The following is a 15,881-nucleotide window of genomic DNA, read 5'->3' as shown; positions in this document are numbered from 1 at the left end:
CTTGTCATTGTTCTGAAAGCCAGTTTCCCCATGTGCTTCCACCAGCATAGAGAAGGAATGGACTTTGGGAAACATTTAGTCCAATACTCCTGATAGATGAGAAAATTCAGACCCACTGAGGGGAAGTCAATTGCCCATGGTCATGGTGAAACAGGATTTCCCCCTCCCAACATTTGGAGGTCCAGCCCAGAGCACTTGCCAAATGACCTCTTCATCTTCTGGCGGAGTTGGTGGCAAGCAAACGTCTTCAGAGTCAACAGCTTACACTCCTTGGGATTTTCTTTCTCCTTTGACTTTTTCTTCCATTTTCAGAGGCTCTGGGTGTGCCTCTGTTACAACTTCCCATCATATCTGTCCCCTTCAGTGACATGAGCCACAACCTTGTCATCTCTGCTCCAGCAGAAAGAGTCGGGCTTAGAATCCACACACCTTTACCCCAGCTCAGCCTAGCTGTGTGACTCGAGCAAGTTGTTTATCCTGTCTTGGAGCTCCAGGTTCTGTAACTGTAGCGTGGGAATGACAATACCTATTTATGGGGACCTTCTGAACATTAAATGCCACGATGTATACAGACTTCTTACTATGTCTGTCTCCTGGGAGGACAAAACAAATGCAACATATCGCAATGCTTATATCCTTTTTCGGGTGCTACAGAGTCTGGCTGAAAGAGTTCTGTAACAGGAACTGAGTGAATGAAGTGACTAAATAACAAAAACTTGTCACCAAACCCCTATCATATTTTCTTCCCAAACATCCCTTGTGGTTTTTGCTTCTTCACCATCCCTAATGCAACAATCTGTTTTTATAGTCCCGTACAATTTCTCACCTAAATTACTACAGCCACTGCCACTGCCTTTTAAGGCGATTCCTGTTCTATCTTATACACACATCAGAATTAGTCTTCCTAAAGCAGAGCTCAAGGTCAGGTCTGGGTCTTACGCAGCATCTATGTGACTTCCAAATGTCTTCAATAAATACCAGATCAAACACACAAAGTGCATATAGCTTTGTAGATGAAATAAGCAATATACTTATATATTGTAAATGTTTTCCTTCTCTACTTTTTCTCCTATCTGTCCAAGTTCTTTCTACTACTAGTTATATACACACCATCTTTTGTATTACAAGTATACACTAACAAATTCTACTGGTCTTACTTTCTCTTGCTCATTCCAACCCAGCTGGAGAACTTCCTCTTCCTCATTACTAATCTCAATCCTCCCCAATCTATAAGGGTTGGTCCAAGTCCCATCTCCTGTAGGAAGCCTCCCTTCTCCATCTCTAGCAGCCTGGCCTGACTCCTGACCTCTCCTCCCTCCACTAAGGGCCTATAACCCTCACGATGTGGGCCAGTCAGTTGGGTGCTAACTTGCATGTGGACCATTGTAGCTGTGACAGTTTTGTCTCTTTGTTTCCATGAGTCCATTCTTTGGTTCTTCATTGTCCAAATGTACAGTACTGGGCACATGATGACATTTAATCAATCTTATCAGAGTACGATTTGAGAAAATGTCTCATTCCTCTGCATCTTGGCCTTTTCCAGATAACTGAAGTTGAGACTGTCAAGCACCAAACAGGAATAGTAAGCTCTTTTTAATAGACATCTTTCTGCAATGTATTTGACATTTCCAGAAATTCTGAATTCCCATCTGCCATACAGAATTATGTAGTTTCACAATCACTCAGAGATGTCACTCTGAAGACCCATTAGCATCCTGAGCAGTATCACAGCTCTGTATGTGGTTTTAGGTCTTTCTGACTCCTCCCTCAGGGTCATGCAATGTCACCTGTGATTTTGCTTAGGGGCCTGGCATCTGCATCTCCTGAATGCCTTCTCCAACCATTCCCTTGCAGAGTACCACGTTTCTTTTGCTGAGGTTCAGGAAGCCAGATTGTTAGAGGTCTCCAGAAAACACTTCCTGCATACCGACTCGATGCCAGGCTCCATCCTAGGAATAGGGTAAATAAAGCACGGCACTGATCTTGACAAGCTTAAACCCTCCACAAGCATAGCCATGGTGCAGAATGGCAAAGGCTGTCATGAAGGCATGTGCGACTTAGGGTGACAGCATGGAAGATGGGACAGCAAACTCATCGGGCAGTTGGAGTCTGAAATAGCTGCTCAGGGTAGTGAACATTTGAGGTGAGTTTGAAAAATATAGAGGGTTTACCAGCAAAAATAGGCAGGAAAGACGATTTCCAGTAGAGGAAACAGCACACTTGAGTAATGGATGGAGAACAAGAATCTCCACTCTACAAGGCTTGGAAAGAGGGTATAAGAAGCAATGCATGTAGCCTCTCATGCTGGGGCTCTCTGGCAGCTCTTGTGGGGACCCGGGGGACTCTTTTGATGAGTTCAGGATCAAAAGGTCCTGAGTGAGTCAGATTGCTGGGAAATGGACCTGCGGATAAATAGAGTCTAATTGTGGCTTGGCATGTTGGCTGCTTGAAAGGCCCTTGGCCATTGCTGTGGTAAAGGACAGATTTTCTAAAGGCCTGCAAGTGCAGTGGTACTTCTAAAATCAATTAATACTAACCAGTTACAAGAAGAAAGTAACTTAAGAGAATATTTTATGACATTCTAGGATGTCAGAGTTGGAAGTTCTCTTAGAACTGATCTGTTTTCCCTTCATTATTGATTACTTGGTGATTAATTGACGATAGAGATGGTGTAGGAGACTTGCCTACACTGATCCAGCTGATGGTAGAGCGGGGATTCGCATTCTGGGTCTCCCATCATCCAGACCTCTGTGCTGCTTCTACTACAAAAGTGTGCCTTTAAAATAAGTTACTGTATCTGCTAGTTAAGTTAATAAACATTTGTTGAGTGTGTTGGACTCCGTGAATATTTGAGTTGAACTAGGAATTGAAAACAGTCTCATATTGCCTTTGGTAGGATGAGATTCTGAATTAAGCTCTCAGCAGTTGGAGGGGTGTCTTGTGCCACCTGAACTATCAATTGATTCACCTTGTAAATAGCATCGAACACTTCCAAAGGGGTTATTTAACGAGGTCTTCAGAAATATTAACTTGCACCCACTAGATGCTGGGGACATAGTAGTGTATAAACACAAAATCCCCATCCTCTTAGAACTTACATTTATTGGAAAAAGATATAGCTACATACCTACCAAACCTATTGATACCTAGCAATATCTTGATATTGAATATGTCAGGATACCGGTAAATGCTGTGAAGAAAAATAAATCAGAAGGAACCCGAGAGTGACAGGGAATCCTATTTTAAACACAATGATCAGGGAAGGCCTCCCTGAGGAGGTGACATAGGGACGGAGACCTAAATGAAGGAAGAGGTCCATGCAGCTATGAGGGGAAAGAGTATGCCTGGTGGACTGATAGAAAGTGCCAAGACCCCAAGAAGGGAGTCTGCTCCGAGTGTTTTAAGAATAGCAAGATGTCATGTGGCCGGAGCAGGAGGAGCAAGGGGGACAGCTCCAGAAGAGTGGCTCAGATGGGGGCTGGGGCCAGGTCACAAAGAGCCACAGGCGATAACAGAAGAGTAAAGGATAGAGAAAAAAATTCTCGACCAGGAAAACAGTCTCGGATTCCAGTATTTTCTCTGCTACTGACTTCTCACTCCCCTTCTCCCCCCTCCCCTCCCAGCTGTCTTCCTATTTATTTGATGAGGGGATTGGAGGTGATGACTAAGGACCTCCCAGCTCTGTGGTCTGTGGCCCTTGCTTAGGCATTTCAGGTGGACCCCTGGGGAGGGAAGCTTTCAGACCCGCAGCTTTCCAGGCGCATTTGCTTCAGAACCCACAGCGTGGGCTACCCATGCTCCTGCACCTTCTACTCCTCTCTTTACAGACAATCCGAGGTGGTGGAAGTTTCAGGTATTTGCCGACAACCAAACTCTCTGTGTTCATAGACTTTCTTTAACAGTGTGGGGGAGACGTGCAATGAATCTCATTTCTACACCGAAGCCATCGGAATGATATGAGCCACCAGCAAAGGCCGCTAATCCTGGTGGGAAGTGATTGTCTATTTCCTTTGATAATGGGTGAAATCACAGTCTTTGCAAGTTGTGCATCATCCGTGAAGACTTTCTTCTTCTAATGATCGGCTGTCACTCTGTCTTTGTAAAGTGGGTAATGGAATTATTTTTAAAGCTTTTGCTTAACAGGCTTGCTCTTTGTAAAGGCCGCTTGAGGAATGCCAGCATCTTTAGACAGGGAAGTGACAACTGCCTCTGACATTAAATAGATCTCTTTCTTACCTGTCTTGTTAAACGTACGAAATATCAAACTCCTCTTCCATATGACGCTTGCTCCGATTTGTGCTATCCGTTGCAGAGAGCACAGCTGGTGAACACACTGGGAGGTACATAGAGCCAGATCAGGGTTACATTTAAAGGCCTTTTAACAGCACCGTGTACAGATAAAAAATGCTGCCTCTGGAGGCTGCAAGTTTCTCGTTACTAGAGATGATCAAAAAAAGACCATTAGGCGGGATATTACAGACAGAAAGTATATGTCAGTCGGAGAACGGAACAAGCTGTCTTCAAACAGCTCTTCCCACTTTAAGATCTTCTTCCTCATTAGCATAATCTTTCCTTAATCTGAATTTTCCATTATACAATGGCAGATCAGAAGATTTCCGATGTCATTTTAATTGCCATGGGCCTTTGCCAGTAAGATAAGGATAGCCATGTCAGACTACAAATCTGTGCAGCAAAAGAAGTGGGTTTGGACTTATGTGCCATGGTTTAGAGGGTGCTGTCAGCCACTGGGAGAGAGGAGAGAGAGAGAGAGAGAGAGAGAGAGAGAGAGAGAGAGAGAGAGAGAATGAATGAATGAGAACTATTTACCTGTGCTGGGTTCTTTGTCTTCTACACTTCATCCTCTATTTTTTAAAATCAGAGATTTAAATTGGTCTTAGTAGTTTATACTCAGAAATGGTTTCAGAATTACATTTTAGGTCTTACCCAAGTATAGTATTAATTTGAGGTTAAATAATAGAAGCTATATTTAAAATTTTCTTTCCTTGTGATAAACTAGAGAAAATGCCAAAGAATTCATATAATTCTTGCAAAAGTTTCTAGTATGTTCAACTGGTTGGGTTTTGTGATTCATGATGAAGACCTGAACATATATATTTAGCAACTCTTTCTTTCCAATTTCCACTGAAAGGACAAAAGGAATAAACAGCAGTGCATAAAATCATGGCAATGTAGAGAAGAGAAATAGGGACACCAGCATGCCAGGAAGTTTAACCAATCTCTAAAAGATGACAAGTACATTAAATCAAATGCCTGGGAACCTAGAGTAGAGACAGTGGATGATTGGAACTGAGGAGGAAAAGTTTGCAGCAGGGGGAAGCTGTGTATTAACAAAGTCCACACAGGTTCCAGATTTGAAGTCTGTAGGTAAGGGAAGCCAATAATTAATGAGTCATTTCTATGCTATTTAATAAAAGACTCTTCATGGTATAGCTGAACTACTCAATCCTCTCTCTCTATACACAGCAACCTGCAGTTACTTGCCTCTAGGCAGAGAACACTCCATTCTAAGAAGCTGACATTTGCTGACGGAAGTCCTAGGTGCCAAGTGTTAGAGCTGGCCTCAGAGTGAAACCCTTCTGATTTGGCAAACTGATGAGGGCAGGTGGAAAGGTGCAAGCAAGGCCGTCTGCTTACAAATTCCAATCTGAACCTTGCCAATCAACACAAACTCATGCACTCACACATAGTTCACCATCAGTCCCTCCATTCAGGAGAAAGGCTTGCTCGGCCAACAAGGCAGCAAAGATTGGAGGAAACTCACGACAGCTATCTGTACTAGTCAAGTAATTCTTCATTCATAAGTATGAATGGATGCCTGAGATTTGCCCTACATTTCAGGAGGGGGGAGGGAAGCAAGACAAGAAATGGGAATAAGTCAGCTCCAAAAGAGGAAGCAGAGACCTGAAACCTATATGATTATGTCAACCAATGTCACCCCAATAAATTTAATTTCAAAACAAAAAGAAGAAGCAGAGTTAATCTAGGACAAAGAGAATGCAAATGTACCATGATTATTCTTAGGGAGATTTTAGATAATGTTAAAATTATTGTAACATGGGAATCACTAAAGGAAAAACACATGGAGAATAAGAAACACTTATGTGAATTTTATAAACAACCATAATTGCCCCCCCCCAAATCAATATAAAGTATGAAAGCTAAAGTCAGGGCTATCTCCCAGAAAGGAGAACAAAAATTAAAGCAGGTAAATGAAAGAGAAATGTAACAAACAAACAAACATGGAAGACCCATTAAGGATATTCAAAATCCAACGGATAGGTGTTGCAGGGTAAAAAAGAACAGAGGAAATAAAAAAAGTTATCTAATAAATAATAGAATAAAATTTTCCAGAGTGGAAGACTACCAAGTTTTACCATTCAAGGACCACGATAGATCAAGAAGCAGAATGAGTGAGACGTAATCCACATTTCAATGCACACATCCTTAAAAAAGTTCCGCCTATTGAGAATAAAAGACAAGCCTACATACTGAGAGAGATAGAGAGAGAGAGAGAGAGAGAGAACACCAAACAAAAAACTAAAAAAAAATTAACAAAAAAATAGATAATAATAATCATATTATCAACATACTTCTCATCAGCAACATTAGGGGCAAATGGAGAAGCCCTTAAATATTAGGGCATAAAGGCATTGTTCTTTTTTTTAAAAATATATTTTATTGATTTTTTTACAGAGAGGAAGGGAGAGGGATAGAGAGTGAGAAACATCGATGAGAGAGAAACATCGATCAGCTGCCTCCTGCACACCCGCTACTGGGGATGTGCCTGCAACCAAGGTACATGCCCTTGACCGGAATCGAACCTGGGACCCTTCAGTCCGCAGGCCAACGCTCTATCCACTGAGCCAAACCGGTTACGGCAAGGCATTGTTCTTTATGCAAGAACTCAGAAAGTTACTTTTCATTCACTGTTTCTGAAGATAAAATGTTTGAGGTATTGCAGCAAAATAATAAGCACATATACACTAAAGAAAAAAAGATATGAGATTCAAGAAACAGTGAAACTAGTTCGGGAGTAAATAAATAAATAAACAAACAAATAAAATCTCCATCAGACTGAAAAGCAGCTGGTTGGAAAAGCAATTGGCTCAAATGAGATCATTAAACAACTAATATGATTGATTAAGATATGCATACTGTTACAGATATTGTAATGAAAGCAAATGGATTTTTGATAACCGAGAAAAGTGCTATTGGGAACACCATGAGAAATACAAAATCATACTACAAATTTAAGAATCAAACATAAAGCAAACTAAAATATGAGATGATTTGGGGTATTTAATGAGGTAAAAGAAGAAAGAACTACTCTGAATATATTGCTTAGATCTCTTTTAATATACCATATTAGGGATAAAGCATTCTATTTTCTTTCTTTTTTTTTTATTGGTCTAGATATACCCCTTGGTCTAACAGTGAATAATATTAATATGATCAAGTATTTATTGGTTTTCATGTATAGAATCACTCAATAGACAAAAACTAAAGACTTAATCATAGTAACAGAATGCATTTATTCTGCAAACCTGGACAATGTAAAAGTCACTGTAGAGCTGCCATGTTGGACCTGGGAAAGTATTAAATGGATGAGGGACAGAGGGTGACAATTTTTCCTGCTATCACATGAGTACAGAGACTCTGCTAACAGTTGGTGGAATAAGAAATAGAAGTTTATCATTTAAAACAACCAAGTGCATAAGTAAATAAGTAAATAAATAAGTAGAACTATGATTATAATATTTAGAATTATGTCACTAACTAAGAATGACAGAAATAAAAGGTTAAAAATAATTAACACTTGGGAATGGACTTAGGGAGAGAATGACCATTTCCTTCCATTAAGTTTCTGCACCTTTACTTTTTTTTTTCATGTGCATGAACTGGTTTTTTAAATGATTACAATGTTGAAAATTAAATGGCCCTATTCCAAAAGAGGGGACATAACATTTATTGAACCATGATAACATATATTGAACCCAGGATAACGTACATCATCTCAGCTTACTTGTCATAAAATGAATACATTGTGGTCATTGTCTGTCCTAAGCCTGATGTTCCTCATTGATGAAATACTGATAAATCAGTCAAAGAGTTGATGAATGCCAAAGCTAGATATCAACTGCAGCTTTGCCATGTACTCTTCCCCTAAATATGTGCCAGGCTTCCCCAAGGGTGCTCTACACAGACCAAGGTGCTGAGGCCAGAGAGACGCGCCCTAAATCTGCTTCTATTGCCACTTTGGTTTATGACTGAGCAATTCATCTTTCACCTCCATTTTCTCCTTTGAAATGAGTGGACTTGAACAGAAAAATATCTAGGACTTTCTATTTTTAAATGTAGTCTGTATTTCATTGACCACCCCTAACCACTCTACCTGCTTGCCTGTTCACCCCCAACTGTCCCTCCCACCAGCCTTCTCCCCCCCCCCCCCCCCCCCCCCCCCCCCCCCCTCCCCCCCCCCCGCCCACACACACAAAGAAAAGTACAGACTTTAGAATCAGACTTATTAGCTTTGTAACTTGGGGTTGGCTACTTAACTTCTCTGATCCTATTTCTTCATCTCTAAAGAGAAGTCAATAAATATACCCTAATTTCTTTATCACTATTTTCATCTTGCTTCTGCTCTCTGGCCAGATGGGGGCGTTGCCTCCCTTGGCATTGATCAACCAATAATCTGGAGTCATGCTATGCTTGGCATCTGGAAAGGAGAGAAGAGACTGTTACCACAGGCTCTAATTCAATAGCAGATCATCCCCTCCTGGATAATGGGATTGTAATATGAACTGTACATTTAACTTCTTGATCAAGTACAAAGAAACCCTGTGCTTCCCAGAAATGGATGATTTCATAGTTCAATGAGGTTAAGATGAAAATAATGCATTACAGGTCTCAAAATGAGGAAGGAACCAAAATGGTGATCTTCTCTCATCGACAGAAAATCTTCAGAGATGTTATTTAATTGTGCTCAAGGTCCCTGGACTTATAGGATAGTAGGGCTGCTCTAGGTATGATGACATAGAGCAATCTCCCTGGGAATGCAGCTTCCCTTCTAATTTCATGCCTTATACAATTATAATTTGGCTTTGTATGCAAATATCAAACCTACAGCTCTTAGGAGAGACGTTTCTTCTCTGTTCTCCTAGGCTTGGGAATTTTACAAAAAAAGAGAGGGCTTCAGTTGGATTTTATAGGTTAAAGCTTTCTATACCAACTCTTAAACAAGGGTAGCAAGAGAGGCAGCTGGTCTCTACAACCTTCTCAATGAGAATGGCGAAGATGTGTTACAGGTGTTTATAACAGTATCAAATGAGTCAATTTCTCCCCCAGTCTCAGATAGGTTGGTATCAGAACTGTGGTCAATGATGTGATACCCCAAAGATACTTAACTAGTTAATGCAACTTTTCTTTTATATATACAGTGGACTCTGCCATAGACAGAGGAATTTTATTAGCATATGAGCCCATGGGTCTTCTCAAGGGGAGAGAAACAGAACCTCTCTACCTGAGAGGTCTGGAGTTGAGGTTGTTTAAAATGCTTAAAATAATTTTTTAAAAAACTTTTTGGATTTGTTAAAGTTTCTTAGTCAAGCTCGGGGATCCAGACAAAAATCATTACTGGATTTCATATCTATAAGATGACAGAATTGGAAGGAACCATTGTCATTGACTCATTTCAAAGATGATTTGCCCAAGTCCACATATCCGCCATGGATTGCGAGAGGCCCTAATCCATTCACTTATTTATCTATTTATTTATGCCATAAATTGAGCAGCTACTCAACCCTAGTGATTACAGCAGACTGTGGGAATACAAGTATGGATTTGCTATCGCCATCTGCCTTCCAAGAGCTCATCATCTGGAGGGAAGGCAAGCATGTCTCAGTCCCAGAGTAACATAACACGTTCTAGCAGAGAGATGGTAGCCCTGTGCTCTGGGAGCACAGCGGGGAACTTTAAGGCTTCTAAGAGGCAGGCAAAGGCCTCACAAAGGCATCCTATTTGAGTAGATAGTCTTGCAGGATGAGAAAAAGGGGACAAAGAAACATTCCAGGCAGAAGAAACCATCTGTGCAGGATTTTATAGGTCAAAACATTTTAAAAGTATTATTAGCCAATGTGGGGTCCTGTGGAGCATTAATATCCATGTAGCAGAATATGGGTCCTAGATCCCTAATTCTCCAGAATAAAAGCACATTATGTAGAAATAAAAAACTTGGGTATAGGCCAACATGGGTTCCCAATTACTTCTCTGTGTGGCAAGGGAATCAGAGCAGGTCATGAATGTAATGAGAAGAGGTCATTTCAGGGATCTAGAAAGAACCTTTGTTCCAAACAAGGGCCCTGCCTACTGCTCTCTGAATTTCTGTGATGGGACCCAAGTACTTAAAACCACAACTCCTTACGGATGGCGATTAAAAAGGAAGTAGGAAGCGTAGAAACCCGGGACATACAACTCCTCAAAAGCAAGTGTATCAGTGAATATACAGAACATTTGAATTCCCAATATTTGAAACAGGAGAGTTCTGAAGCCCCTCCTTTTTCTTACCTTCAATGGAAGTTTTCTGAATTTACAGAGAGTTTTCTCTTTAATGAATAAAGAGCCCCATCTTTTGTTCCCCTAGAGCAGTGGTCGGCAAACTCATTAGTCAACAGAGCCAAAATCAACAGTACTTCTTCAAAATAGACTTGCCCAGGCCGAAAACCGACTTCTACGCATGGGCCACGAAGTTTCAATCACACTATACGCGTGCCCACACGTGGTATTTTGTGAAAGAGCCACACTCAAGGGGCCAAAGAGCCGCATGTGGCTCACGAGCCACAGTTTACTGACCACGGCCTTAGAGTACTGGAGGAGATCTTGATTGTTATGGTGTGTAATCACAACTCGCAGCATATTTGGAAGCGTGCTGTGAGCAAGAGAAGGGTCCTGGGGCCCTATTACTTTAAGTCCTGGCATGGCCACTTAATAGTTATGTGAATGTCAGCAAGTTACATAACCTCTCTGAGCTTCAGATATAATAATATTTATCTTGTAGAGGTTTTAAGTCTTTTCTCATTCATACAAAGCTTGGTATATTGTTTTATTCAAAGTATTTTTCTAATAGTATATTTTATTATCAATATTACTATCATTTGCAAGATAATGCAGTGAGGACTGGTCTCTCTTCCCCGGGCTGTTATGATTGGGATTGAGGAGTCAATGTTCAGAGAGTTTGTTTTCTCATCAAGCACTACAAGATTATAGGTCTTATGGAAGAATCAGATAGTTTTTGCCTCAAGGAATTTATAATCAGATTAAGTGTATTTATTGCTAGTTTCCCATTCTTACAAAATAATATAAAACTTGAAAATGTGAGCTTAATGCCTTCATTCTGCCTTGAGTACTCATTCTCCTTCCTCTGTGCTTTACCTAAATTCTACCCATTTCTCAGGACCCCGTGCCGTTGCGGGGTATATGAGTCAGGGTCCAATCAGTAAAGCAAAACCACAGAGTAACTTGAACAGAGACAATCTAATATAAGGAATTCGTAATGAGAGATTTGCTAGTAAGAAATAAAGTGAACACCAAAGAATATAGAAATAGCAGATAGAAGGAGCAGCCACTAAGCATAGAACTGAGATACAGCACCTAAGAATGGGGTTGCCCAAGGCTGAAGTCCAGATATTATTGGAGCGTTCAGGGCTCCTGGGCTGTAAGAGAAGTCACTTTGGTGCCATGCCAGTGACACTTGTTGGAAAACCGCCCTCTAGGATTCATGGGGAGGTGCTTCACTAGAGGTACTTTGCTATAAAGCCACCTGAGGCTGAGTGCCACCAGCTGCGGCTGGCCCCCATGCACTGCAGAAGCCATGCATTCTGCAAAAGCCTGATGCTACGGAAGTCGCCACGCTGCAGGAGGTCAGAGCTGGGGAAACTGTGCATGGAATGAGCCTGCCTAGAAAACTCACTGAAACCAGAAGCAAAGCTGTTCTTCCTCACTGTCTCTCCACTGTTCTTGAGGAAAAAGCTTCACATCCATTTCCATTGTTAGCTGGCAAAGGGAAAATATTTAAAGGGCCCAGCTCTATTTTTGAAGGGCAAGGGAAAAAGGAAATTTAGGACTAAGGCAATTTGATAAGAAACACAGTCCACCCCTTTGACTATTGAGTTCTATATACAGTTCTTTATACCAAACTGATATACAGTCTGTTTGACTGTAACTTCCACCAACATAGCCTTAGGGTTTTCCTCTTGGACCGCTTCGAACATGTCTGCTACAACATGTTAACCATGGCATGTAAGCTTCTTGATAAACACAGAGCCGAGCAGGACTATTGAGCACTTTCCTTCGCATGGATATCTCTTTGGTACTGAAACATGCTATTATGGTGTGGCCTTTGGCTGCCAGGACACTGCATGATTTTATGAAGTGTACTCTCAATTAAATTTTAAGTAATGTTGATTTTTAAAAAATATATTTTTATTGATTTCAGAGAGGAAGGGAGAGGGAGAGAGAGATAGAAACATAAATGATGAGAGAGGATAATTGATCAGCTGCCTTCTGCACATCCCTACTGGGGACCAAGTCTGCAACCCAGGCATGTGCCCTGACCAGGAATTGAACCATGACCTCCTGGTTCATAGGTTGACGCTCAACCACTGAGTCATGCCGGCTGGGCAGTAATGTTGATTTTCAATCTGCACTGCACCCTTTTGAGCCATTCATTTAGTTTTGGACATTCATTTGCTCAATCAATTAATATTCATTATATGTTTATCCTGTGATAGGTGAGAAGGGCCACTTCCCCTCATTCTATGGAGTGGTAACATTGTCTGGATCCTTTGATCCTTGCCAAACCAAACTGGGCCTTTTCTAAGCCTTGGAGACATACCTCCTACCCTTTGTAAAAAATTACATCTTTATCACTATGGGAAGTGAAGACTGTGCCTTCTCCACCACCTATTTAAGCCTTAAAACTCCTCTGAGTAATTAGAAGATACTATTGTTTCCAATTTTATTGAGTCTAAACCCAATGGGATTTACCCTCACACGGGAATAAGCAGAAGAAACGTTGGCACAAACTACAAACACCCGTGCCAGTGCGTGCTTTTTCCATTACTACAAAGTATTGTAGAGATTTCTGGGTCTGAGCCAGAGATTTCTCACCCAAATTCAAGATCAACCAAAGTCTCTGAATAGGATCCCTAGTGTTGGAACAAATCCATTTTCACACCATTCTCATGTTGAAATGGGATTTCAGGAGAGCCAGGGAGTGTCCAGAGTTCAGGGAAAAGAAGAGGCGGGTCAGGTAATGGGGCAGAGTGGGAAAGCTCTGAGAGAGGACAGGTGATTGTGGAGGAAATGGGAAGAAGATCCGGCCACCTGAGAGAAAGCTCTGAGTGCTCAGTGCAGGGAAACACAGTCTAGCATCCAGAGAATACCTTCAGGTAGCCTTAGCCCTGTTATTCCTCTAACACTGACTAAATTGTGAACTGTCCATGTGTGTAGGTATCCACCTGAATAGTAGCATTTCAACACTCTGGGCTTTTATTTTGTTTTGGGTGTTGTTTTGAGATTTAAGATGTTTATTATAGGGAGATAGGTATCTCTCCTTTTCTGCAAAGTTGTGATAACAGAAATAGCAAGAATCTGTTCCCGGTCATATCTGGTTGATTCCCAGCGGGTCCACATTAACCTTGTGGACATTGAGTTCCCAGAGGATGTTGCAGGGACCCTGGCCACATGGGCGTGGGGCCACATCCCAGGCTTGTCATTTCAGCCGCAGCTACAAAATGTTCGGTTATTCCCAGCTTCCTGCCCAGCTCTCGGAGATAGAAGTGAACGTTTGTGGTAATTAAAACTGTGTGAAATCTGCACTGTCAGAAAACGCAGCTATTTTTTCCTCTGCCAGACATCAGGCTATTTATAGCGACACCCTTCACCATTTATTTGCTGGGCAATGACATCAAGAAACAGACATGAAGTAAGGAAGCCAATTTACTCCACAAAAACATCCATTATCTTGATTACCAACAGATACTGAAAAATAATCAATTAGAATGCTGTACATGGGAGTGACTAATTGAATTGTTAAATATACAGTTTTAGGAAGTCACCTTGGGAGCCTAAATATCAATTTATATAATAGGCAAGACCCCTTCTAAAGAAGCTGCGAATTGGTACCACGTTCATCTATGGACTCAAGTTAAAAACCAAGATTCTTCATTCTGAATCTACTGTATGTAAATGTGATTGCATTTCCTAGAAAATGTCACAGTTCCATAGGGAGTACACTTCGCATGGAACATTGATTTCTATTTCCTAAATACCCTAGCATCAGAATATCCCCCAGGTGACAATGCCCATAATCAACCAGACTAAGACACATTCACACATGTGTATGTGTTCACACATGTGTATGTGTACACACATACACACAAACGTCAACCAGACTAAGACACATTCACACATGTGTATGTGTACACACACACACAAACACATGCCTACACACATACTTATAAACATACCTACACACACTATTCTCAGCCTTTGAACACCTATAAAACAGGAAGACATTCTATTCTCCTACAGATAAATTAAGGCTCAACTACTGTAGTTTAGACAGAGAGCCAGCCCAGAGTACTGAAATCTTCTCCACTGTTTATGTTATTTATTCTTTCATTCCACATACTAAATACGCATTACATGCCTAGGACCATTTGAGGCTCTTGGGAGATGCAGATGGGGAAAAGTGCTTTCTATCTTCAAGGAGTTCACATGTTAGACATAGAGACCAATCATTACAACACGAGTTGATGCCGAAGACTGCTTTGCGATCAGATAGAGCACGTCATTGACATTTTGGATGAGTCTGGCAGTGGATTTGAGTAAATGTGTATGAAAGAAGGGCATTCCAGGCAGAAGCAGTACCTGTTTTAAAGGATGGAGATTTCAAATAGTCTGATATATTTGGAGAATATATTATGTGCAAAGTATAGAAAGTGAGGTGCGATGTGGAAGACCTGAGGAACCAAGGGAGGTCTGTGCCAAGAGGCTTGACCGTCATCCTGGAAACATCAGGAAACCTTTAAAATGGTTTAAGCAGAGGAGTAACCTGATAAGATTGTCCAGGGAGATCATTCTGGCCCTGGTGTGGGAGAGTGAGGGCAGGATCAAGAATAGGGCAAGGAAGGCGAGAAAGAGACTGGGAAAGGGAAACCAACTAGAGGATTTTAGCAAGAGCAAGAAATCACCCAGACTAGACTTGGGTGCCTGGGAGTAGAGGAGGAGACAAGGATATTGGGCAGAGAGAACTGACAAGCTGCATGGCATAAGGGAGGAGGTAGGCAGCGGCTTCTGGGTTGGGTAAAGAGGTGCTTCATAAAGCCAATAACTGAGGAACCAACTAGAGGATTTTAGCAAGAGCAAGAAATCACCCAGACTAGACTTGGGTGCCTGGGAGTAGAGGAGGAGACAAGGATATTGGGCAGAGAGAACTGACAAGCTGCATGGCACAAGGGAGGAGGTAGGCAGCGGCTTCTGGCTTGGGTAAAGAGGTACTTCATAAAGCCAATAACTGAGGCAAAGGACAAGAGGAGAAGCCATCCTAAGAGCAAAGTTCAGCTTTGAACATGTTCAGTTTGTGGTGTTTGTGGGGCCATTGACAAGAGATGTGTGGGCGATAAAAGCATATCAAAGTCTAATGCTAGACCAGAACCAGGGGACTCCTGCATGGCCTTTCTCGAGACTTCTGACAGGATAAAAGAATCGTCACTGCCACCAGACCCTCCCTTCCCATCAAGCGCCCTGCCCAGTGGTAGGTGGGCAAGGGGACTTCTTTCCTACTCTTACTCCTTAGTTAG

This window comes from Myotis brandtii, unplaced genomic scaffold, assembly GCF_000412655.1.
Source record: "Myotis brandtii unplaced genomic scaffold, ASM41265v1 scaffold813, whole genome shotgun sequence".
Classification (NCBI taxonomy): domain Eukaryota; kingdom Metazoa; phylum Chordata; class Mammalia; order Chiroptera; family Vespertilionidae; genus Myotis; species Myotis brandtii.
The sequence above is the reverse complement of the archived record's forward strand: the minus strand, read 5'-3'. Positions refer to the sequence as shown.